Below are 23,652 nucleotides of genomic sequence, written 5' to 3' on the forward strand. Positions count from 1 at the left end.
GATTCAAGAAGGTCAACCAAACACAGACAGCGGGGTTGATATTGATATTGATATTGATATTGAAATGTATTTGTAGAGCGCTTGTTCGCCCGGGGGCTTCATGGCGCTATAGACAGGGACACAACGCATCAGTCAGAGGAAGCATAGAGGAACTCATCAGAACGCTTGGGAAAAGAGCCATGTTTTGAGGGAGTGTCTGAAACTGAGAATGTTTCCACACGTTTTAAGGTGAAGAGGAAGGGAGTTCCAAAAGGCAGCCGCAAGGTGGTCAAAGCAGCAACCTCCAAGACGCTTCCTTTTGTAAGTAGGGACAGTCAGAAGATGTTTATACATAGAGCGGAGATTCCTGGGGGGGTCATATCTTTTGAACAGATCTCTGATGAATAGGGGGCCAGATTGGTGTAGGGACTTAAATAAAATACAGCCGGTCTTAAAAGCCACCCGTTGCTCAACAGGCAGCCAGTGTAGTTGTTTGAGGCCCAGTCTAACAGACTGCCTCTTAGGTAAGTTCAGAATGAGTCTGGCTGCCTGATTCTGGATCAACTGGAGGCGTTTTAACTCGCCGGCCTGGAGCCCAAGGTAAAGACTATTGGAGAAGTCCAGTCTAGACAGAACCAAGTAGATGACAATCTGTGTGAGCGCCTCCAGAGAGAAGAAACGAGCGATTTTCTTAATTTTCTTCAGCTGAAATAGACTGGAGGACACCACTGCGCTGACCTGCCTTTTCAAAGAAAGATCTTCGCTGAGGAAGATTCCTAGGCTCTTAACGGAGGGCGATTTAGATGGCGGGACTCCCATGCTAACTGGCCAGAAGCCAGGGTTCCAGCTGAGTACACTCTGCCCAGGCAAGACCAGCTCAGTCTTGCCTGGGTTGAGCTTCAGGTGATTGCAGCTCATCCAACTCAGGATGTGTGACATGGTGTTTTGAAACACTACCACTGAGTCATCGGTGTTTAAAGGAAAGATGAGCTGCAAATCATCTGCGTAATTGAAGATGGTGACTCTGGTGTCCCTGAGGGAGTACAGCAGGGGGCGTAGGTATAAATTAAAAAGTAACGGTGACAAGGAGGAGCCCTGAGGGACACCGCAAGAAGTAGGGATAGTGGGGGCCGTGAAGGAGCCCAATCTCACGGATTGGGTGCGGCCAGTAATAAATGAGCGAATCCAGCTCAACGCAGGACCCCTGAGACCGGCCTGTTCGACACGGTTGACCAAGATGGTATAGTCAACCGTGTCGAATGCCGCTGATAGATCTAATAGTACCAGAGCCTGGTGGATCCCCTCGTCGGCATTCTGCCTCAGAGTGTTCTGAACTGAGACGATGACTGCTTCAGTAGAATGAAGAGGGCGGAAGCCCGCCTGGTTAGGCGCAAGGTACTGTGATTCTTCCAGAAATTGGGACATGCTGTCACAAACATGGGCCTCCAATATTTTGGCACAGTACGGCAGCAAGGAAATGGGCCTATAATTGAGAGGATCCGATGGATTAGCCCCAGCCTTTTTCAACAAGGGGATGAGAAGAGCTTTTTTAAAACTGGCAGGGACCAAACCCTGTGAGAGGGATCCGTTCATCATGAAAAGCATGCTCTCAGGGATCGCGGCTCCCACTTCCCGCAGGATGTAGGGAGGGCAGATGTCATCAGGGGAACCAGATTTAACTTTGAGGAGGAGTTTAGATAGACAGACAGCATTAATGGGGGGGAAAGATTCCAGGGTAGAAGGATTGTAATAGATGTCCGGAGAAGAAGGGGGTGAGGTGGTAAGAATGCTTTGCTTTATGGTGCAAATCTTATTAAAAAAGAAAGTATTTAGTGTGTTGCAGAGATCCTGAGTGGGAGCCACAGCTAGGGAAGTTCTGTCACTGCCACTAAGACTCTCCACAATGTTGAATAAATCTCTGGATTCATTGCGTGATTGAAGAATTTGCTCAGAGAAATAGTCAGTTTTGTGCTTCTGAATAAGTTTCTGGTACTCCTTTCGTGCCCTACAATAATCAACCTTATCAGATTCTGAGTACACCGACCGCCACTTACGCTCCTTCTGACGAACTTGCAGCTTTAAGGCTTTAAGATGAGGTGTAAACCACCTGTGAGCGTCATGGGTGCGGGAGCGGGGAAAGTTGGAACGGGGAGCATGAACATTAGCAGCCTGAAGTAGCCAACTAGAAAAGGCTTCTTCATACCCCTCAATATCCTGGTCAAATAGGGGGAGGGATGAAGTTAAGGTATCAATGAAGGCAGGGAGGTCAGCGTGCTTCCAGAGTCTGACTTTCCCTCCTTGCTGAGGCGGCTGTTTCCTGTTCTCAGTGATGGTGATCGAGAAATCGATCAGAAAATGGTCCGACCAGATACATGGGATGATGGAGTTGATGGTAAGAGGGATATCCTGCGACCAAATCTGGTCGAGACTGTGTCCTTTTTTGTGAGTGGGGAAATGTATCTGCTGGATGAGATTCATGTCTGAAAGAGTTTCCTTCAGCGCGGCTGCCTGCCCAACCAGCTCAGCAGAGTCCAACCAGAGGTTAAAGTCACCCAACAGCACAATTTTCCTATGACTAATTATCAAAGGGGCCAAAGATTCTGCTAAAGATGCAGCGAATGTAGGCATGCTTTGGGGAGGGCGATAAATGAGGACCATAAGTAAGGATCCGCTATTGGTGTCCATCCTAAAGATCATGTTGTCCGATCCTGTAAGATCGAAGGAAGGGAGAGGGGAGAAGATGTGACTTTTTAATATGATCGCAGCAACTCCTCCACCCCTTTTATTGGCAGGTCTATCCTCATGCAAAATATAATAGTTAGAAGGGACTGCTGCCAAGATATCAGGTAAGGAGTCGGCGTTCAGCCAGGTCTCCGTGAGGAGTAAAATGTCTGGTTGCTCAGCCTGAAGTAAAAGAAATATGTCCATGTGATGCTTCACCATGGACCTTGTGTTTAGATAAAAACATTTAAGAGTTGTCTCAACCCCCGACGAGGGTACAGAGATAGCAGGAGGGTTGGGACACATAAAGGGGTCAACAATAAAATTAGGACGTAAGATGCCATGACTAGCGGCACGCTTTAGGACATGCGCGGGTAAGGCGGGCCCGGTGTCTTCTAAGGGTCGGAGACGTAGCAGTTCAGGGGAATAATAAGAAAGTATTTGACCAGGGGTTCTGGCCCCGGGCCCCGGTCTGCCGCGGACGCGCGCAGACTGGCTTGACTTGTGCGCGACTTCGGCGCGCACTCGTCGCGCCCGCTGCGCTCGTCCGCTGCGCTCCGGTATACACATTAGTTTTATAGCCTCTGTCTTGGGGGGACTAGACCGCTAAATCCGGTCCAGCCCTACCCAAGATGGCGGCTCGCCTCACCCTCCACGCAAACGGCACCAGCCGCGATGGAACAGGGTGGGCAGCAACAGGTAAATCAGTGCGTTTGGGTCAGGAATAATGAAACAATGAATAACACATTAAAAATAATCGTTTTTAAAATTTTCCAAGCGCTGGCGCCACAATCGCGCCAGAGCACCAGTAATTGCTGTCCTTTACTGCGCGTGGTTTAAAGTATGTAACAAAGTCCCAGAGAGAGCCAGGCAGCTGCCACCAGCCTAGTATTCTCCTCAGGTTCAGCTCTTCTCTGCATCAGGGAGAGCGTTCAAAGACAGACAGCGGGGCTCAGCTCTTCTCTGCATCAGGGAGAGCGTTCAAACACAGACAGCGGGGCTCAGCTCTTCTCTGTATCAGGGAGAGCGTTCAAACACAGACAGCGGGGCTCAGCTCTTCTCTGTATCAGGGAGAGCGTTCAAACACAGACAGCGGGCTCAGCACCTCTCTGCGTCAGAGAGTGTGTTCAAACGCAGACAGCGGGGCTCGGCTCCTCTCCGTATCACCTCTCAGCATAAGAGGAGATGCTGCAGCAGTCTGGAAGGACCTCTTGTGATAACCTAATTCAGTAGTCAATTCATGGGGTTTATATAAGGTTAACCACTGACTTTTACCCTGCAATGGGAATTTTCCAGAAATCTGAAGCATAACCGATATAAACCAGCATGATGAAAATACGTAAACCTGGACTACATGTTTATTTTACATATCTACTACCAGACCTTGACACATAGATATTGTGCGGCTTGTAACAGACGTGTGTTGCATTATATGTTCGGAAAGTCACTTTTATGAGTTCTACAAAAGATAATGACATGTGGAATGTAGACCAAAGGCAGACAGGGTAACATAACGTGTTCAAAACCGAGTCTGGCTTTGGGAGTTTACAACAGTGGAACTGCAGAAACCAATCAGCTTCACAGCTGTGGGATTACCAGGAATCAGTCAGCTTCACAGTTGTAGGACTAGATGAACCCATCGCCTCTACAGAAAGAGGGGCTGCAGAAAATAATCAGTTTCCTGGCTGCAGCACTGCAAAATACAATGAGTTTCACGGTTGTGAGACATCAGAAATCAATCAGCTTCACGGTTGTACGGCGCATAAATCAATCAGCTGCACGGCCAGGGGCGCTGCAGAAAATTATCAGTTTCATGGCTTTGGGACGGCAGAAAACAAACAGCTTCACGGCAGATGGGACTGAAGAAATCAATCAACTTCACAGCTGTGGGATTGCAGTAAACAATCAGCTTCATGGCGGTGAGACTGCAGAAAGAAGTCAGCTGTACAATAGTGGGACAGTAGAAACCACCCAGGGGTCCAGCCTTCTACTGTGAAGGGAAGAGCCTTGATATGCACTGCTCCAAGATGCTGACATTTGGCCATATAAGGCTTGGCTTACTGAAGTTGTAGGATCCCACCTACCTCAATAGCAACCGAGCTGGACTCACATTTGGTAAAGCAGAAGGAGGTGCAAGGTGTGGGACGAATGACCTGAACAATATCACTGTTTCGCACTAAGTGGAAATAAACGTGTTTCTTCTGTAAGAGTGTATTCTGCAAAGACAGTTTCCATGTTAATTTATGAAAACGCCTGCCTCATCACTGGTAAATATAGCATCTTGGAGAAAGTAGGGGATGGAGGAATTTGTTTAGCTGTGGTCACTTTGGCTGCTGTTAGGAGAAAGTGAGCCATTTCAAACACACACCAACTATGTGATCATAACTCCCAGTCTCATGGAAGACCAGGCTGCATTTACTTTGCTTTAAAGCCACAAATAAAAACTGTAAAGTCTCTTTAGATTTAGTCTTTATATCCGTCTTGTAGAGAACATTTCTTGCTTCTACTCTATATTAACATCTGCTGATCCCGTTTTCTTGTGTTCCCTCTTCCATTTTTAAAGGGCTCTGACACTTCAAGGTGCTACAAATTAAATGGATAAAGTGGGATTGGCAGCTGCTACAGCTATTGGCTATTGAAAGACCCTGCAAATAATGACACGCCTTCAGAATTAATTGTAAAGGAAACGGGGAAACACATGGGGTTTAATGGCATGGACTGGAGTGGTGAATTTCGGTTGTCCTGGACAAAGTGATGAACTTGTTCCCCAAGTTCTTGAATAGGACAATGCATAAAAGGTAAACGGAGGCATGTTTGAGAAGATAACTAATCTATTTTAAAAGAGAAATCATTTCTGTGGACATGGTTACACACCTCCCCGTTAGGAAGGATACAGTGATATTTGCACAGCTTCTGTTTTTGAGGTACTTATTACATGATGATGATGATGATTGGAGCCTTATATAGCGCAACTTAGCCCGTAGGCGTCAAGGTGCTGAAGATGGAAAAATTCAGTGTGGAAGGGAGGAAGCGTGCCGACTAGCAATAGAATTCATTGAAGAGCCAGGTCTTCAGGGCCTTCCGGAAAAGGAGATAGGATGATTGAGCCTTAAGCTCTACAGGAAGGGAATTCCAAATCCTAGGAACGAGGGAGGAGAAGGCCCTCCCGCCCCACCTTGCCTTGGTACTTCTGGGAATGGTAAGAAGATCTTTATTCGCTGAACGAAGGGTCCTGCCGGGGATATGACGGGACACCAGAGAACAAATACCTTCTGCCCCCAGTCCATGCAGGGCGCGGTGAGTAAGGCACAAGGCCTTGAATTCAATCCTTGCTTGCATGGGGAGCCAGTGCAACTTTTTCCTGATGGAGGAGCCTGAAGACCGCCTAGGAGCGTCAACAACGAACCTTGCGGCCGCGTTTTGTATATTCTGGAGACGCTGGACAAGTTGCTTGTTAATTCCTAGATAGAGTGCATTGCAGTAATCTAATCTTGAGGTTATGACGGGCCGACTGAGAGGGTGTGGGGCAGGCACCTAGAACGGAAGGCCACCGGTCAACGGACCAGGTCTCCTGCTTGCCTCCAAAAATGAGCATCTCCATTTTCTCCCCATTTAACTTGAGGTAGTTTCTTGCCATCCAGTTCGCAACTGCTTCCATGCAGGCTCTAAAATTACGGGCAGTGATGTCTGTGGTTTGCGAGATGGAGACTATGATCTGGGTGTCGTCCGCGTAAGATACCACTTCCAGACCGAAGGATCTGACCAGCCTGGCCAAAGGTGTTACATAAATGTTAAAAAGCGTGGGGCTCAGAGACGAACCCTGAGGAACCCCACACTGCACAGGCTTGATGGGGGAAAGATAGTTGCCCAGCTTGACCCTCTGTTCGCGTTTAGTCAGAAAAGATGTTAAAAGGCTAAGCGCGGGTCCCTCCACTCCAATCTCACCGCGGCGCATGGCCAAGATGGAAGGGGACAGGGTGTCAAAAGCGGCTGTGACGTCGAGCAGGACCAGCAAGGTGGTCTGGCCACTGTCGACCTTAGCCCGTATGTTGTTAGTGACAACTGTGAGGGCGGACTCGGTGCTGTGTGCCTTCCGAAAGCCGTGTTGGGAAGGGTCAAGGAGGCTCGAGTGTTCTAAGAAGGCGCTCAAATGGGTGTTTAAGTGGGCTTCTAGCATTTTCACTGGGGCAGGGAGCAAGGAAATAGGGCGAAAATTCTTGAGGATACCTGGGTCTAGGGTGGGCTTCTTAAGAAGGGGTTTAACAATGGCAAGTTTCCACAGCTCCGGATAGACACCCTCTTGAATTACCCGATTGATGACTTCCAGGAAGGGAGGGAGTAGAGCGTCTCTGCACTCCTTGAAAATTTTAAGAGGGCAGGGGTCAAGAGACGATCCCGACTTGAGGGCATCCAGATGCAGATTGAGTTGCTCTAAGGTTAGTAGGGGAAAGTTGGTAAGATAGTAACCCTGAGGTGTGGGAGAAATCAAATCTACAGAGGGTGCCATCATGTCGGGGGGGGACCCTAGATCATGATTGAGGGCTTGTAGACCTGAATGGATATCAGAAATTTTCGCATGGAAAAAAGTGGAAATTTGGTTGCAGAGGTCCTGTGAGGCAACAATGGGGTCGGGAGTTTGAAGGGCACACAGGGAATCCACAATTTTGAATAGTTCCCGAGGGGAGTTGTAAGAGGTGGTGATTTTGATAAAGTGGGATTTCTTTGCTGCCAGCACCGCGGCTTTATACTCCTTAAGGAGTCTTTTATGGTTATATTTTTCAAGGGGGTCAAGGTGGAGCCTCCAAAGCCTCTCTTGCTTCCTACATCCCTGCCTGAGTGATCTAAGGGTGTCTGAAAACCAGGGTGCTGTGGGGCGTTTCCTTGCGGAGTAGTGCTGCTTAAGCGGGGCCAAAGTATCGAAGGCCTTGGAGATGGCATTATGAAGGTCCAGAGCCGCCGCGTTGATGCCTTTAGGTGAGGAGGTCATGGAGCAGGACAATAGTGGGACTAGGGTTTCATTATTTATCCCCCGAAAGTTTCTCTTTAATTCCCATCTGCTGGGGTCTGCCAACGCAGCGATGGAATGAGGGGTATAAAGAGCAAAAGGGACGGCCATGTGATCTGACCAGGACAGAGGGAGGGGGTCCCTATCCTTAATATGGGGTCATTGGAGAAGACGCCGTCCAACGTGTGTCCAGCAGAGTGGGTGGGGCCCATGACGCCCTGTGTAAACCCACAAGAGGCCATGGAGTCAACAGGTGGATAGAATCTGTGGAAGTGTCATTCTCCAAATGGTAATTGAAACCCCCCCAAGATTGTTAGATTAGGCCTATCTATATAGGGTTCTAGCATTGTTAGTAGGTCAAGGCTGAAACTGGCCCTAGGGCCAGGAGGCCAGTAGAGCAGAATTCCGGCGAAGGTGACCGTGGGGGCGGGGTTAAGGGCAAAATCCATAGCCTGAAAAGAGACTGAAGGCAAATGTTCGATGTTGCACTTTATCGAGGTTCTGTGAAGGATTCCCAATCCACCACCCCTCCGACCCGCCCAATCCATTCTGGCCAAAGAGTAACCTTTAGGGATAGCATTCAAGAGTTCAGGCCCGGAGGTCTCAGAGTCCCAGGTCTCTGTGACAAATGTCCAGGCGGGGTTTCTGTCAGAGATAAAGTCTCTGAAAGCGAAGTTATTTTTGACCTGGGACCGGGCATTAATAAGGAACCCGGTCTCCTTAGTCTGTGGGGGAAGCTCGGGTTTACCTAACCCCGGTTGTTTGTGGCGAGGGATAAGGGGGGGAGAACAGGTAACTCCTCCGAGGCACTGACATCTAGGAGGGTCTAGGAACCTTTCCGGGGTAAGCCTGTGGTGGCAGGTTCTTCCAGGAGGTTTTAGTGAAAGTAAAACCTGTAAGGTATAAAGTGGGCTAGCCTGCCCATTGGTGTATACATCACAGTTTAGTGCATTCTCCTCATGGGAGCAGGGCCAAAGCTGATTTGCATAGGGCTGGGTCCAACCTGAGACGGCATGGTGTGTTAAGGAATGATGGGTTGGGATGCTCCCCGAGCGATTGTCTGTAGTTAGACAAGTTGCCAGCATTCCTCCCATCACCTTTTGTGTGTTTCACCAACCAACAAGCACAAATTTGTGTGGTTGCAGTGACAGAGAATCCATATGTCACATTAGTGAGGGACATTTAGCCTTCCAGGACGTGTTACTCCAGTCTGTCCAGAGCCCTCTTGCCCATACAACAGAAATCCTGTCTCACAGCCGACTGCAAGACTGTTTCACCACTCACGGCCCGGGATACTGAACATAGAAGCACCACCTCTTCCCCTTCTATGTCATCTTTCTCCCCTCCCCTGACATCACAGCCTGTATCACCAGGCCGCATTGTAGGTTGCATGTCATGCTCAGACCATTGGGCCAACTGAACCACCTGCAAAGAAAACAAGGGAATGACCGACTCCTTCATGCTTACCTCTTCTCTTTTCACAACCTGTGATATTCATGAATGGATTAGCAGAGGGCTTATATGGAGTGTTTTTACGGCGGTAGGTTCACTTAGTATAGTATGGGACTTTTCATTTATTGGGGTTTGTATGTGTTAGGTGTTATTCGGTGGGGATACCATGAGTCTTTATTTGTACGTGTGAATACAATCTAGTCTTTCTAACTTAGAAATAGTGGGTTATGAGGGCCTCTCTTATGGCAGCTACACTGGCATCAACACAACAATGGCCATCTTGAGCTACCATTTGTTAATTGTCATCATCAGGGACAAGAATGACATCATCATCAGGCATGGGGATTAGTTGTGAAATATTATGTAGAGCACAGGAAGCCAATGTAATTTCACACATTCCTTCTGGTGAATATGTCAATGTCCCTCTTCCCCACTTCTATATAGACATCTCATTTGGACCTTTAAAGGACAAATGTATGCTCAACAGTATTTCTAGTCCTCGTGTGCAGCGGCAGCTCCTCCACTAGGGAGGAAGAGCATCGCCCCCCTGCTCTCTGAGCAGTTCAAAAAAGGAACAATGGTATTATCTTTTTATTGTTCCGTACTGGCTTAGGGGCGTGGTGGGGCTGGCAAGACCAAGGGGAGGAGTGCGCATGACAGTTTGGTCAGCCATCTTGGGCCGGCCAAACAGTCATGCACACTTTGAATGTTCTCCACCGGGCTGTAATGCACAGCCTGGGTGGAGAATATGCACAGGGTCCAGGTCCCTGTCCGAGTGCCAAACCACAGTGCTCAGACCAATCACGACGCTGCTGTCATGATGACACCATCATAATGGAGGGTTACGTTAGAACGACATGAGCGTTCTAGTTGTTCTGTACCCCCGGGGGGATGACGGTGACGTGACTGATGACGGTAGGGTGGGCGGAGTTACACCCACTCAACAAGAGCCCCGAGAGCACTGCTCGTAAGGTGTACGCGGCGACAGGGAGGGACAAAGCGTGTCGAGCGACAGCTTACCTTCCAGACAGTAAATGGAGATACTCAGAGAGAAGGGGGACGACCTGAGGGAAATTATGCCTAACGCTTTCTTACACCGTTTGTGTAACTTTGCAAACGGGTGCTTGAGGCGGCACGCATTATTAGCTTGGCTCCTAACCAACTCCAACAGCTGGGCTATTTGTCCGCGTCTCGCCTCCGTTTTTTTATTTTAACTTTAATTTGAATTCTAATTTAAATTTTAGCATGAAGCCTATTCCTTTTGAAAACCAGGTTAATCCTTCTCCGTTTCCTTTATCAAACAGAGTATGATTACAGGGAGCTGTTCTCACTCCCCCGCCAGTTCGAGTTTAGAATTCTAATAAACTCGGTAAGAATTATGAGCAGACTGGTGATGGCTATTTGGTGTCTCTGAGTTTACGATGCCCGTGTAATGTCACTGCTTGAATTTTAATTTATTTGAAGAATCTTCACTCCACCATGTCTTATTTTTAAACAAACAATGTGTTCACGATCAATGGATACACGCTCTGAAGATGACTAATTGGAGAGTATTAATGTTATGAGGCACTACCCTCAGAGTTTTGAGTGGGTATACCCTTGCATAGAAGAATGGTGGGAGAGGGTTATGGGTTTGATACACCGCATTTCTATTTTTTTATTCAATTGTTGTAAGAAGAACATAGCACTTAGCACCTCACTTTGTTTGTTAACCCTTTTAGGGTTCTCTTCACGAGCAATGGGCTCAACTACTTTTCAACCGAGCATTTGACTCGGCAGGGTGAATTAGGGATCACAATATTGAGAGTCCTGAAGAAAGCCGGGGTAGTATATTTTGCCGGCTGAAACATGTCGACGATTTTGCAGAGTGGAGGGGTTGGTGTCTCATTATAAGCTCCCCAACCCAGCATCCACATTTTCTTTGTTTTAAATCTGGGGAGGGTGCCCAATATTAAAATTGTTAATGGGACTCCCTGACACCAGTTTTATATTATCATTTTTTCTGAACACCTTTTCTCACTTGTAATCCTACACTTTATGTTGTATTGTCTTTCCCCCTCCCTATTACTCCACCTCCAGCGTTGGCTAGCACTGAGGTGTGTTAGCAGCCCTATGATGAAGCATGACACAGATTGCTGTGTGTCAGGGCAGTTTTCATAAACTAGGTGTATTTTCCCCTACACTTTGGTGTGATTAAGATATTAATCGGGAGGTCGAAGAGGGACGTTTATCCTCTCACCCCTCAACTTTTGTGTGATTACGATGACAGCAGTGTCATGATTGGCTAGGGGAGTCTGGGAGCTTCCTACTTCGTGGACAAAGGCCAGACAATGGAGGAGAGACAGCGGCAGTACCCAGGTAAGTGTTTTCATTTTCATTCTGCTCCCACCGCCCCACAGCCCCACCCACCACATCCGATAATTAGAAGCCACCACTGCTCGTGTGCGCTATGCTCTAAGCATGCTCAGCATAAGCTGAAGGTACTTGCAAGGGTGTCATAAGCCATGTCCTCAATGGATAACCTGAGTCACCTATGTATATCATATCATATATCATATCTGTGGAGTGGTGTGGCTCACTGGTTAGAGGCGGCAGACCTGTAAGCAGAGAACGGCCTGGGACCAGGGTTCAATTCCCGACGCGGCAGGGTCTTGGACCAGGGTCAACGGACTCGATAATTCTCGCCTCAGTGCCTACTCTAACCAGGGAACACACTCGGTAACTCTGGGCATTAAGCTTGCCTCATCTCTACAACGGCCCCTCACAGACGCCAGGGATGCCTGGTTTCACCCTGGAGATACCCAGAAAGGGACCATCTCACAGGGAAAACCAGGACGGGTTCCCCAGCGGTCTACAGCGCCAGGACACTCGGGTAGAGTAACAGTGCGCTTTACAAGAATCTCAATATCAGAAATCAGAATCAGAAAAATAAATTAATATATATGATTGCGGGAGGAGGAGCTACGCTAGCAAACAAGATGGCTGCTTAGGCTCCCGGCTCTGCCGACCTCCGTCTCCTGTCGATAATCCTATTTTTGCGCCCGACCTCCGTGTGGATGAACCGGTGTACAGTCCGAGGATGCAATCCCGAGAACTTAACCGGCTTGGTAGACGGTGTTACGTCGAGTTTAAGTTTGCGGCCTAGTTCAGCTGGAGAGCCGGGGCCTCGAGTACTGGCCCAGCCGGGTTGCAGTTGAACAACATCGGCCGTGGGAATCAGGCAGGGTCCGGTCTATAGCAGTGGAGGTTGTTTTTGCCCGATTTTGACGGCGGTCATTCTGATTGACTAACATTGAGGGAGAGGTGACGTGGCACGACTGCGGCTGTGGGCGGAGGTCTCTGTCCCGTGGACCCGGTTTGCCGCCGCCGGGATTCGGTGAGTCGGGGTCTTCGCTCGCGGAAGCGGAGTACAGATCGCTACCGCGGAGAATGATTAGTCACCCTCCGACGCCGTCCGTCCCGCTCTTGTCTGTTCCCCCGGAGAGACTGGGCTCTCTGGAGGAAGTGAATATGGTTGGTACTGAGCGAGGAGAGATTCACCGGACGGAGCGTGACCCGTCGCTGAAGACAGTATTGGCAGCCATTGGGGCACTTCATTCACATGTGGATGCCCTGGTTCACAAAATGATTGCGGGCCTATCTGAGACGGGGCTTGTGAGACCGGACCCTGCTCCAATGCAAGAACTGCACCCAGTTAAGATTCCCACGATGACCATTTTGACTCCGGACGAGGACCCCGTGCGACAAGAGACGCCGAAGCCCTTGGTCAACTACTGTTGTGGTCCTGAACGAGCCCTGAGAGTGCTTGTTCAATGAAGGAAGAGGCACGAACTGGTGACTTTTCAGGGAGACACCCGCTCGTAAGCATGGTGAGTCTACTAAGCGGGGCAGCACTCGAAACTGTTGTAGTAGCTCCAGACCACTAGGAAATGAATTGTGTTTATTTGGATTAACAGCGCGCCCTACAAGGCACACCATATTGAACTACATTATCCAGAAGTCCGTGGTGTCGGCCACGCCCTTCTTCTGGAATCAGGTGATAAATCAACAGTGCAATGGCACTAGCGCTGACATTTTCTCCACTCACGCCACTGATGAAGAGAGCGACAGGCTCTTGAAACGCGTTTGGCTGGCAAGAAGAACAGAAGGAGTTACTTGCTGTGATGTATGCTGCCATGCAAGCTCATTAAACCGACTGCAGAAACCAAAACCTCTTGTGGCAGTCTTCAATCAGGGTTCCTGAACTGTGTGATGTTTTAGCGGCTGTATCCCGGTCGCGAGGACCGCCCACCACTACTGTTGTGGTCCTGAACGAGCCCTGAGAGTGCTTGTTCAATGAAGGAAGAGGCACGAACTGGTGACTTTTCAGGGAGACACCCGCTCGTAAGCATGGTGAGTCTACTAAGCGGGGCAGCACTCGAAACTGTTGTAGTAGCTCCAGACCACTAGGAAATGAATTGTGTTTATTTGGATTAACAGCGCGCCCTACAAGGCACACCATATTGAACTACATTATCCAGAAGTCCGTGGTGTCGGCCACGCCCTTCTTCTGGAATCAGGTGATAAATCAACAGTGCAATGGCACTAGCGCTGACATTTTCTCCACTCACGCCACTGATGAAGAGAGCGACAGGCTCTTGAAACGCGTTTGGCTGGCAAGAAGAACAGAAGGAGTTACTTGCTGTGATGTATGCTGCCATGCAAGCTCATTAAACCCACTGCGGAAACCAAAACCTCTTGTGGCAGTCTTCAATCAGGGTTCCTGAACTGTGTGATATATATATATATATATATATATATATATATATATATATATATATATATATATGATTTCAATCAAAATGACCTATACAAAGTTGTAGAAAGATGAACAAGTTACTTACCTTTGGTAATGTCTTATCTGGCAGAATCTCTATCTAGCAGCAGATTCCTTAACTTAGAATAACCAGAGAAATAAGACCAAGGGCCTGATTACAAGTTTGGTGGTCAACCAGTGGTGGAGGCACAGTGGAAGTTGTGGACCACTTCATCAGTGGTCCGACCGCAGTATTACACCTATGGTGGTCGAACCTCCATGGCACTGCCGCAACCGCCAGGGATTCACAATCCCAGGTGGTGGTACAGCGGTATGAGGCCGCAATATGCTTGGCAGGGCCACTACGGCCTCTGCCAAGCATATTACGAGTTTCCTCACCGCTAGCAGTCTCTTGGTGGTGATCAAGCCCCCTGGTGCCTCAGACCATAAATATGCTTGCAGAGGGGGAAATGATGTGCCTCCCTGTCTGCATGCACACCCAGTTCCTCCACGGCACGGACTTAACAGTCCATGCTGTTCAGTAACTTGCTTTGATGTTCCCATTGCGGTGCCTTTTGTAATGACACTGCCATGGGAATACCAAAGGACGGCCCGCCAGACAACGAGGAAACTCGTAATCTGGCGGGGTTCGGCAGTCGAGTTTGGCAGTGAGAGAGCAGGGTGGTGGTGTGCCGCCCCATTCCTGCAACGCCAAACTCGTAATAAGGCCCTAAACTCATATCTTAATGCATAGAACAATCCATCGTGAGATTGTCCTATTCTGCACCACCTTCCCTTTTTTAGCTCATACATAGCCAATGAAGAGTTGATCATCCACCACAAATTATTTTGTGTGCTCAAGACAGAACGATAACACTCTTTTTGGGTCCAGATGGTGGAGTCTCCCATCCTCTTTGGAGGGATGAGGCGGACCAAAGGAGGTAGGCAGGGAGATTTTCTGCCCTACATGGAAGGGAGTAACAACCTTCAGAAGGAAGAAGGCACATGTCAAGACAACCAGCTTGCCCTGGTAGAAGGTGATATTAGGAGGGTGCACAGAGAGTGCCAGCAATTCACTGATGCTCCTGGCCAATTATATGGCCACTAAAAAGGCAATTTTTATTGTCAAGAGCCTAAGAGCGCAATTGTGTAGAGGCTCAAATTGTGCACACATGAGAAAGGTGAGGACCAGGCTGAGGTCCCACTGAGGCATGATGAATGGTGTAGGGGAAACATGCTGCAGGCCTAAAATAGGTGACCAAAAGAGAGAAGGTTGGTTCGGCAACCGCAAAAGTACAGAGATAGCAAAGAGATAACCTTTAACTGTGCCCAGAGCAGAGCCCTACTGACCCAAAGTCAAAGGAAACAAGAGAACCTTGAATAAATGTGCAGAAAGGGGGACAACACTGATGGCCATGAGACAAACTTGTTCCAACGGTAGGCATATACCTACTTGGTGGAGGGATGCCTGACTACCAGAAGAACTTTACAGACTTTTGTCACTCCTCAATCTCCACGCATGATGGTGAGGGTGCACAGGTTCAGATGCAGGACCCTCCCCCATTGCTGCGAGAGAAGATCCGCTCGAAGAGGCAGCCTGACTGGAGGACCGATGGTCATGCTTAGCAGCTCAGGATGCCTGACTCTCCGTGGCCTATTGAGAGCCACAACATTGACTTGGCCTGGTCATACCTGAACTTCTTGAGAATTATAGGTAAGGGTGGTACTGGCGGAAAGGCAAGAGCACCACTCGAGACAAAAAGCATCTCTGAGCAAGTCGCCTTGGAATCTCCAGTACACAAAACTGCTGACATTGTGCGTTCTCGACCACCTCTGGATGGAGATGCTATTCGTGAACTGCTAAGCATCTTCAGCTGAGTTTGTCCACTCTGGTGTTCAAGAGCCCGTCAGGGGTTGAACCACCAGGGAAATGCCCTGATGTTCCAGCCGTGTCCAGAGACACAAGGCCTCTTGACAGAGAGTCAGTGACCCCACCCCGCCTTGTTTGTTTTTTGTTTCAGTACCGCATAGTGGTGGTGTTGTCCGTGAAAACCTGCACCAGCTCCGGATGCAGCAAGGGATTCATGGGGCTCGACTGGCTTCAAGGGTATACCCACCAATCTGAGTCTAGTAGGGGCCCCTGCCTGTGGAGTGGGACCCAAAGGCACCATAGAGGGGCTGGGACACCCAAATATGAGGCGCATGACATCATAGAACTCCTTCAGCTGAGGGAGGTCACTCCAGCTCTGAGAAATTCAGAGAAGTGCAGAGTGGACTAGGGTTCAGGTTTACCAACTCAAGGGGCCTGGAGTGCCGATGGCCCCATGTCTCGTCGGAAGACTTCAACAGACGTGGTGAAGTGGAAGACTTCCTCAACTTCTTGGATTTCTAATGCCTGTGGGACTTACCCGACTTCCCTGACGATTTAGAGTGCGACAACAACTAAAAGGAAGGGCTCAGCAAACTAAACCAGGACCCTCCCCACAATTTGGACCTCAAGCGTCGTGGAGTCATCTGAAGTCGGGCGGCAAGGAACTATAAGATATATATGAATGTTACAGGCAACGTTACATCTCATAATTTACTAAAAGTCAGTTTAATGAATGTTTTGATCTAAACTATAATTGAAAAGCATTTAGAGAATGCTCATTAAATGTGTGTATAATATACAACTACTATTTCAATCATGGTGTTTCTCCTCTTATACATGGCGTTATGGGAGCTATGGTCAATCAAGATGGATTGGGTTGTGATATTTAAACAAAATGGTGAGTGAACTTTCATAGAAACTTGTCTATTACCAAACAAATGTAATTTCTGAAGATTTCATTACATGTATTAACCCCTCCCATGCTCATGACGAGCTGAGCTGAGCTCGTCATGAGCCACGGCGCTCCGGTGCTCATTAAATAATTAAATTGCTATAGATATATTATTTTAATTTATAAATATCTTTTAAACAATAATTAAAAAGAAATCTCACCCTTACTAAGATTTTTTTTTCCGTACATCTGTTTATTATTTTATCTCTGAACAGTACAGATATTTAACAACTCTACACAACACTTCAGCCCATCCCACACCTCCAACAATTCAGGTTGCACACATTTCAGAGCTGTCTCACACGTGCTCCGTGTACTGACATTTGTCACTCCTGGACCCTGCATTCCAGTGCGTTGTTCCCACCTTCTGTTCTCTGTCTCTGTAATACCCCCACCCTTGAGTCTGACTAGATCCTCACCTACTTGCCGACTGCCCCAAATTTTCAAACATTTTCATTGACATCCATTCGCTTTGTAAATATCTCTTTCTATCAGTTTCCATAGTTCCATGCCAGTTTCCCAACCCCGATATCTAGGAGAGGATCCACCACCACACTTTTGGGCGATATCCCTCTTGGCCACCATTCCTCCCATGTTACCCAGGATCTTCTGGTATATCTATCCAGATCCGAAGGACGCCAAAGCCCCAGAAGAAGGAATTTGGACTACAAATCCAGGGATCCCCGTGGTTTCCTCCAGTTAGTCTCCCACGCCTCCCAAAATGAATGCATTCTAGGGCAGCTTCACAGTGTGTTCAGCAGTCTGCCTTCCATCCCACAGCCTTGCAGGCATTGCACGCTCTCGGCCCTCCCTATTGCATGTAGTAATGGCTATGCATAGTACGCCCTAGGACAATTTTCAGTTGGACCATGCGAAAGCTTGCCTTAATCAAAACTACCGCTGCCATCTACTCTGCAGTCGCATGAGAGTGCCCTACGTGTGCCTCATCAGTGTGCTGTAAGTCAGTGAGATTAGCTTTCTGTCAATACGACTGTCCAATAGTCTCTCCTGAGTTTTGTCCTCCTGAGATATACATCACTGGAGCGCATGCCTCGGCTGTCCACATCTCTGCCACTAAGCCTCTGGCATCCGATATTCCTTCTTCAGGTAGTCAAACGGAACACCACCACTGGCATCACACACATCCGCAAGAGTAGAGAGACTAATTTAAAATGTATTTCTTTTAATACATAGTAAATTTTTCTAAAAGAGATGTGCTAAATTCATTTAAATTATTATTATTGTTTTGTTAAAGTTTAGTTTGATTTATTTAAATTAAGTTTCCTATTAGATTTTGGTACATTTGTAAAGTGTTGCATTTATCATTGTGTAATATCTGTTCTGGGGATCAGATGGTAAAAATGCTACATGGGTGCAGTCCAAAATCCCACAAATCCATAAACATTGTCACAATGTTCACTGTTTGAGGATCATTTGGGGAATTTAATGCATTGTGACACCAACTTCAGTAGGGTTGCTGGTACCTGCTTCTCGACTTTATTGAAGGTGGGCTAGGCCATTGCATGCAGACTGCACCCTGGTTCTTGAAATCCACTTGTTACTAGGGAATAAAAGAACTTGATAACAGGTGGGCTAGCAGTCCACCTGCCGACATGTTCTGTCTTCATACAGAAGAGATTCTGAACCAAGTTGAGATAATGATAATATGCCCACAAGTAGAAGGAGCAGCTCTGCACCAGGACCTTTGCAGCATCTCAGGAGGAAGCATCCAGAAACTTATCAGGACATGGTATAACTCTTTCAACACAACTTTCTGAACACATATAGGATAGATATGGATTCAATACTGCACCTGCTAAATACAGTGGGAGATGCACTAGATCCTAGTGTCGGCAGGTGGACTGCTAGCCCACCTGTTAAATGCATTTGCTCATGGTCTCATGGTGGCAGCTGGGAGTGGATGACTGACTGGGTGACGACGGGGGTGACTAAGGTGGTTGACCTGTTTAGGACAGGCGAGTTGCTACCATTTGAGGAATTCCAAGCAGAGTTCGATCTGGTGCAGCGGCATTTTTTGCTGCATAGGGGCATTATAGCAGCATTTTGAAAACACTGGCAGACTGGGCTGGAACAGCCGTGACCCCGCGCCGCCTGCCAATACTTAGCGTTTCACCCCAAAAACAGTGAAAGCTGTCACTTGATAGTACGGGCCATGTGTGTGGATATGCTTCGACCCCTGGATACCTTGAAGGCACAGTGGGAGCAGAATCTGGGTGCCCCCATACCGGACAAGGATTGGGCAAATATCCTTGCCAGAATCCCAACAGTATACAGCAATGCCCGCTTCAAACTAATTATTTTATCCTGCATAGGGCCCATCTCATCCTGGGGCATATCAATAGATTTCCATACAGCACCAGTGGCCTGTCCACGCTATGGGGAAGTTGGTGCAGAGCTTAAATATATGCAACGGGATTGCCCTCTGTGCGGGGCCTTTTTTATTGGGCTGGTTTTCGCATACCTCATGGCAAAGGTCATCACAGATTCCAGGACCTATCATTTGTTCTGGCAAAGTAGGAAATCACACAGCATTGTAAGGTGTCGGGGGACCTCGCATAATGGCTTGGCGCAGAGAACTCGAACAATGGGCTGGATATGAGGGTAAGGTTCTATTCCAAGAGGCCAGAAGGGGGCTGCGTGGTCGAACAGTTCCTGTCTAAGGAACTGGCCAACAGGTAAGTTCTCTCGCAAGGACTTTGGGTGATGGCTGCCAAATGTAAGAAGAGAGTTTCTGGCCATTGGTTTTTTATAGAGTTCACAGTGTAATCTCCCATTCTCTGGAAAGATGGAAATATCAAGAAATTACAGTTTCACTTTGCTAAACTCGATGGTGAATTTCAAGAAAGGGTTTTGATTATTCAACCAGGTGTGAAAAGCCTGGATCTCAGGAGTGGTGCCTCGCCAAACTACCAGGACGTTGTCTATGTACCTCTTCCACAGCACCACCTGGTGGAGGAAGGGGTTGCTGTGGTTGAGGACACAGTTCTGTTCAAACAGATGGACGTAGAGGTTGGCGAGGCTAAGCGCGAAAACGCTGCCTATTGACGTGCCCGATACCTGAAGAAAAATCTGATCTCCAAACTGGAAGTAGTTCTCCATCATCGCGAGCCTGGCACACTCCATGATAAAACTCACTAGAGTGATACTCTCTAGGTCTCGTGTTTCGAGCATCCCTCTGACGCAGTCTAGGGTTTCTTGTTGGGGGATACACGTATATAACGACTACACATCGAAGCTCGCTATCAGGCTGATGGAATTCATACTCATGCCGACTGCTGAGAAAGCGATCTGAGTCTGGTGGGCTTTCTTTGTGAGCACTAAGAAGGTTGTTGTGTCTGATTCAATAGACTGGCTCTCTCCCTTATGTTGTACATAGCAGTTCAGGATGCCTGACTCTCCGTGGCCTATTGAGAGCCACAAGATTGACTTGGGCCTGGTCATACTTGAACTTCTTGAGAATTCTAAGCAAGGGTGGTACTGGTGGAAAGGCCAGAGCACCACTTGAGAAAAAAAGCATCTCTGAGCAAGTCGCCTTGGAATCTCCAGCACACAAAACTGCTGACATTGTGTGTTCTCGACCACCTCTGGATGGAGATGCTATTCGTGAACCGCTAAGCATCTTCAGCTGAGTTCGTCCACTCTGGTGTTCAGAGAGCCCGTCAGGTGTTGAACCACCAGGGAAATGCCCTGATGTTCCAGTCATGTCCAGAGACACAAGGCCTCTTGACAGGGAGTCCATGCCCCCACCCTGCCCTGTTTGTTTTTTGTTTCAGTACCGCTTAATGGTGGTGTTGTCCGTGAAAATCTGCACCAGCTCCGGATGCAGCAAGGGATTCATGGGGCTCGACTGGCTCCCAGGGTATACCCGCCAATGTGGGTCTAGTAGGGGCCCAGCCTGTGGCGTGGGACCCAAAGGCACTCTAGAGGGGCTGGGACACCCATATATGAGGCACATGACATCACAGAACTCCTTCAGCTGGACGGAGGTCACTCCAGCTCTGAGAAAATCAGGGAAGTGCAGAGTGGACCAGGGTTCAGGTTCGCCAACTCAAGGGGCCTGGAGTGCCGAGGGCCCCATGTCTCGTCGGAAGACTTCAACAGACGTGGTGAAGTGGAAGACCTCCTCAACTTCTTGGATTTCTAATGCCTGTGGGACTTACCCGGCTTCCCTGACGATTTAGAGTGCGACAACAACCGAAAGGAAGGGCTCAGTGAACTAACCCAGGACCCTCCCCACAATTGGGACTCCAAGCGTCGTGGAGTCATGCGAAGTCAGGCGGCGAGGAACTATCAGATATATGCGAATGTTACAGGCAACGTTACATCTCATAATTTACTAAAAGTCAGTTTAATTAATGTTTTGATCTAAACTATAATTGAAAAGCATTTAGAGAATGCTCATTATATGTATGTATAATATACAACTACTATTTCAATCATGGTGTTTCTCCTCTTATATTATGGCATTATGGGAGCTATAGTCAACCAAGATGGATTGGGTTGTGATATTTAAACAAAATGGTGAGTGTACTTTCATAGAAACTTGTCTATTACCAAACAAATGTAATTTCTGAAGATTTCATTACATGTATTAAAACATTATAGATTATTTGTATATTATAAGTCAGTACATATATAATTTATGTTATCTTTTACTCACTAAGAAGCCAAATTCTTTCAAGATGCCATCTCTCCATTGTTCTGGAAAGTATGCCATTTCTTAGGATCACTAAATTGTGTGTAGATACTTGGGCACAACAATGTCTTATGATCAGATTACCATCGCACGCTGGGCCTAGTCACAAAGGATCCTTTTCACAAATATACGTGTTTATAGTTACTCACCTGTATATTTAATACTACACCTACATGTAACTCTTCACCTTTTTTCAATTCACCATTTCGAGTCAACATTTACACTTAGGTATCGCCCCCCCTCCCTCAACGTCTTCAGGAAGACCCTCAAGACCTGGCTCTTCGGCTAAGCAACCTGCGGACCCCTCCTCCCCCTCAGCTCCTTGAGACCCTCACGGGTGAGTAGCGCGCTGACAATTTCCCTAATTGATTGATTGGTTGGTTGAGGTATAGACTTGCGTCTCTCCACCTATGCAATCAGGGGTGGAGCCTCCTACAACTGGAGTTACTACTTAGCAATGGTAGAGATCTCAGCCACCTTGGTGGAGAGCTCCCTATTGGAAAGTATAGGGGAAATTATGAAAGTCTAAAATTGTGTAAAAATAAAATATATTTTTTAGTTTATATTATAAATGCAAATTATTTTAAAATATATATTATTAACCTAGAACTAATAATCTAAAATGCACAAGCAAATTAGCTAATGATATTAAATGTGTATTAAATAATTAAATTGCTATAAATATATTATTTTAATTTATAAATATCTTTTAAACAATAATTAAAAAGATATCCCTTTTGGCCACCATTCCTCCCATGTTACCCAGGACCTTCTGGTATCTATCCAGATCCGAAGGATGCCAAAGCCCCAAGAGAAGGAATTTGGACTACGAATCCAGGGACCCCCGTGGTTTCCTCCAGTTAGTCTCCCACGCCTCCCAAAATAAATGCATTCTAGGGCAGTCTAACAGTGTGTGCAGCAGTCTGCCTTCCATCCCACAGCCTTGCAGGCATTGCGCGCTCTCGGCCCTCCCTATTGCATGTAGTAATGGCTATGCATATTACGCCCTAAGACAATTTTCAGTTGAACCATGCGAAAGTTTGCCTTGATCACAACTACCGCTGCAAATCCGAGAGCCGTCTGCCAGTCCTCGTTGTCCATCTCCCCATGGTCCTGCTCCCATCTACTCTGCAGTCGCATGAGAGTGCCCTATGTGTGCCTCATCAGTGTGCTGTAAGTTAGTGAGATTAGCTTTCTGTCAATACGACTGTCCAATAGTCTCTCCTGAGTTTTGTCCTCCTGAGATATACATCACTGGAGCGCATGCCTCAGCTGTCCACATCTCTGCCACTGAGCCTCTGGCATCCGATATTAGTCAAAGAGCTGTCTCACACGTACTCCGTGTACTGACATTTGTCACTCCCGGATCCTGCATTCCGGTGCGTTGATCCCACCTTCTGTTCTCCCTCTCTGTAATACCCCCACCCTTGAGTCTGACTAGATCATCACTTACTTGCCAACTGCCCCAGATTTTCAAACATTTTCGTTGACATCCATTCCCTTTGTAAATATCTCTTTCTGTCAGTTTCCATAGTTCCATGCCAGTTTCCCAACCCCGATATCTGGGGGAGGATCCACCACCACACTTTTGGGCGATATCCCTCTTGGCCACCATTCCTCCCATGTTACCCAGGATCTTCTGGTATCTATCCAGATCCGAAAGACGCCAAAGCCCCAGGAGAAGGAATTTCTCCTGGGGCTTCCTCCAGTTAGTCTCCCACGCCTCCCAAAATCAATGCATTCTAGGGCAGCTTCACAGTGTGTGCAGCAGTCTACCTTCCATCCCACAGCCTTGCAGCCATTGCGCGCTCTCTGCCCTCCCTATTGCATGTAGTAATGGCTATGCATAGTACGCCGTAAGACGATTTTCAGTTGGACCATGCGAAAGCTTGCCTTAATCACAACTACCGCTGCAGATCCGAGAGCCGTCTGCCAGTCCTCGTTGTCCATCTCAAGTTCAAGTTCAAGTTCAGGTATTTATAAAGCGCACTACTCACCCATAGGGTCTCAAGGCGCTGGAGGGAGGGGTTTACTAATTATCGAATAGCCATGTTTTCAGTTCTTTTCTGAAGGAGATGTGATTCTGAGTAAGGCGGAGGTGGGTGGGGAGTGAGTTCCAGGTCTTGGCAGCCAGGAAGGAGAAGGATCTGCCACCCATGGT

This window comes from Lissotriton helveticus, chromosome 4_2 (assembly GCF_964261635.1).
Source record: "Lissotriton helveticus chromosome 4_2, aLisHel1.1, whole genome shotgun sequence".
NCBI lineage: Eukaryota > Metazoa > Chordata > Amphibia > Caudata > Salamandridae > Lissotriton > Lissotriton helveticus.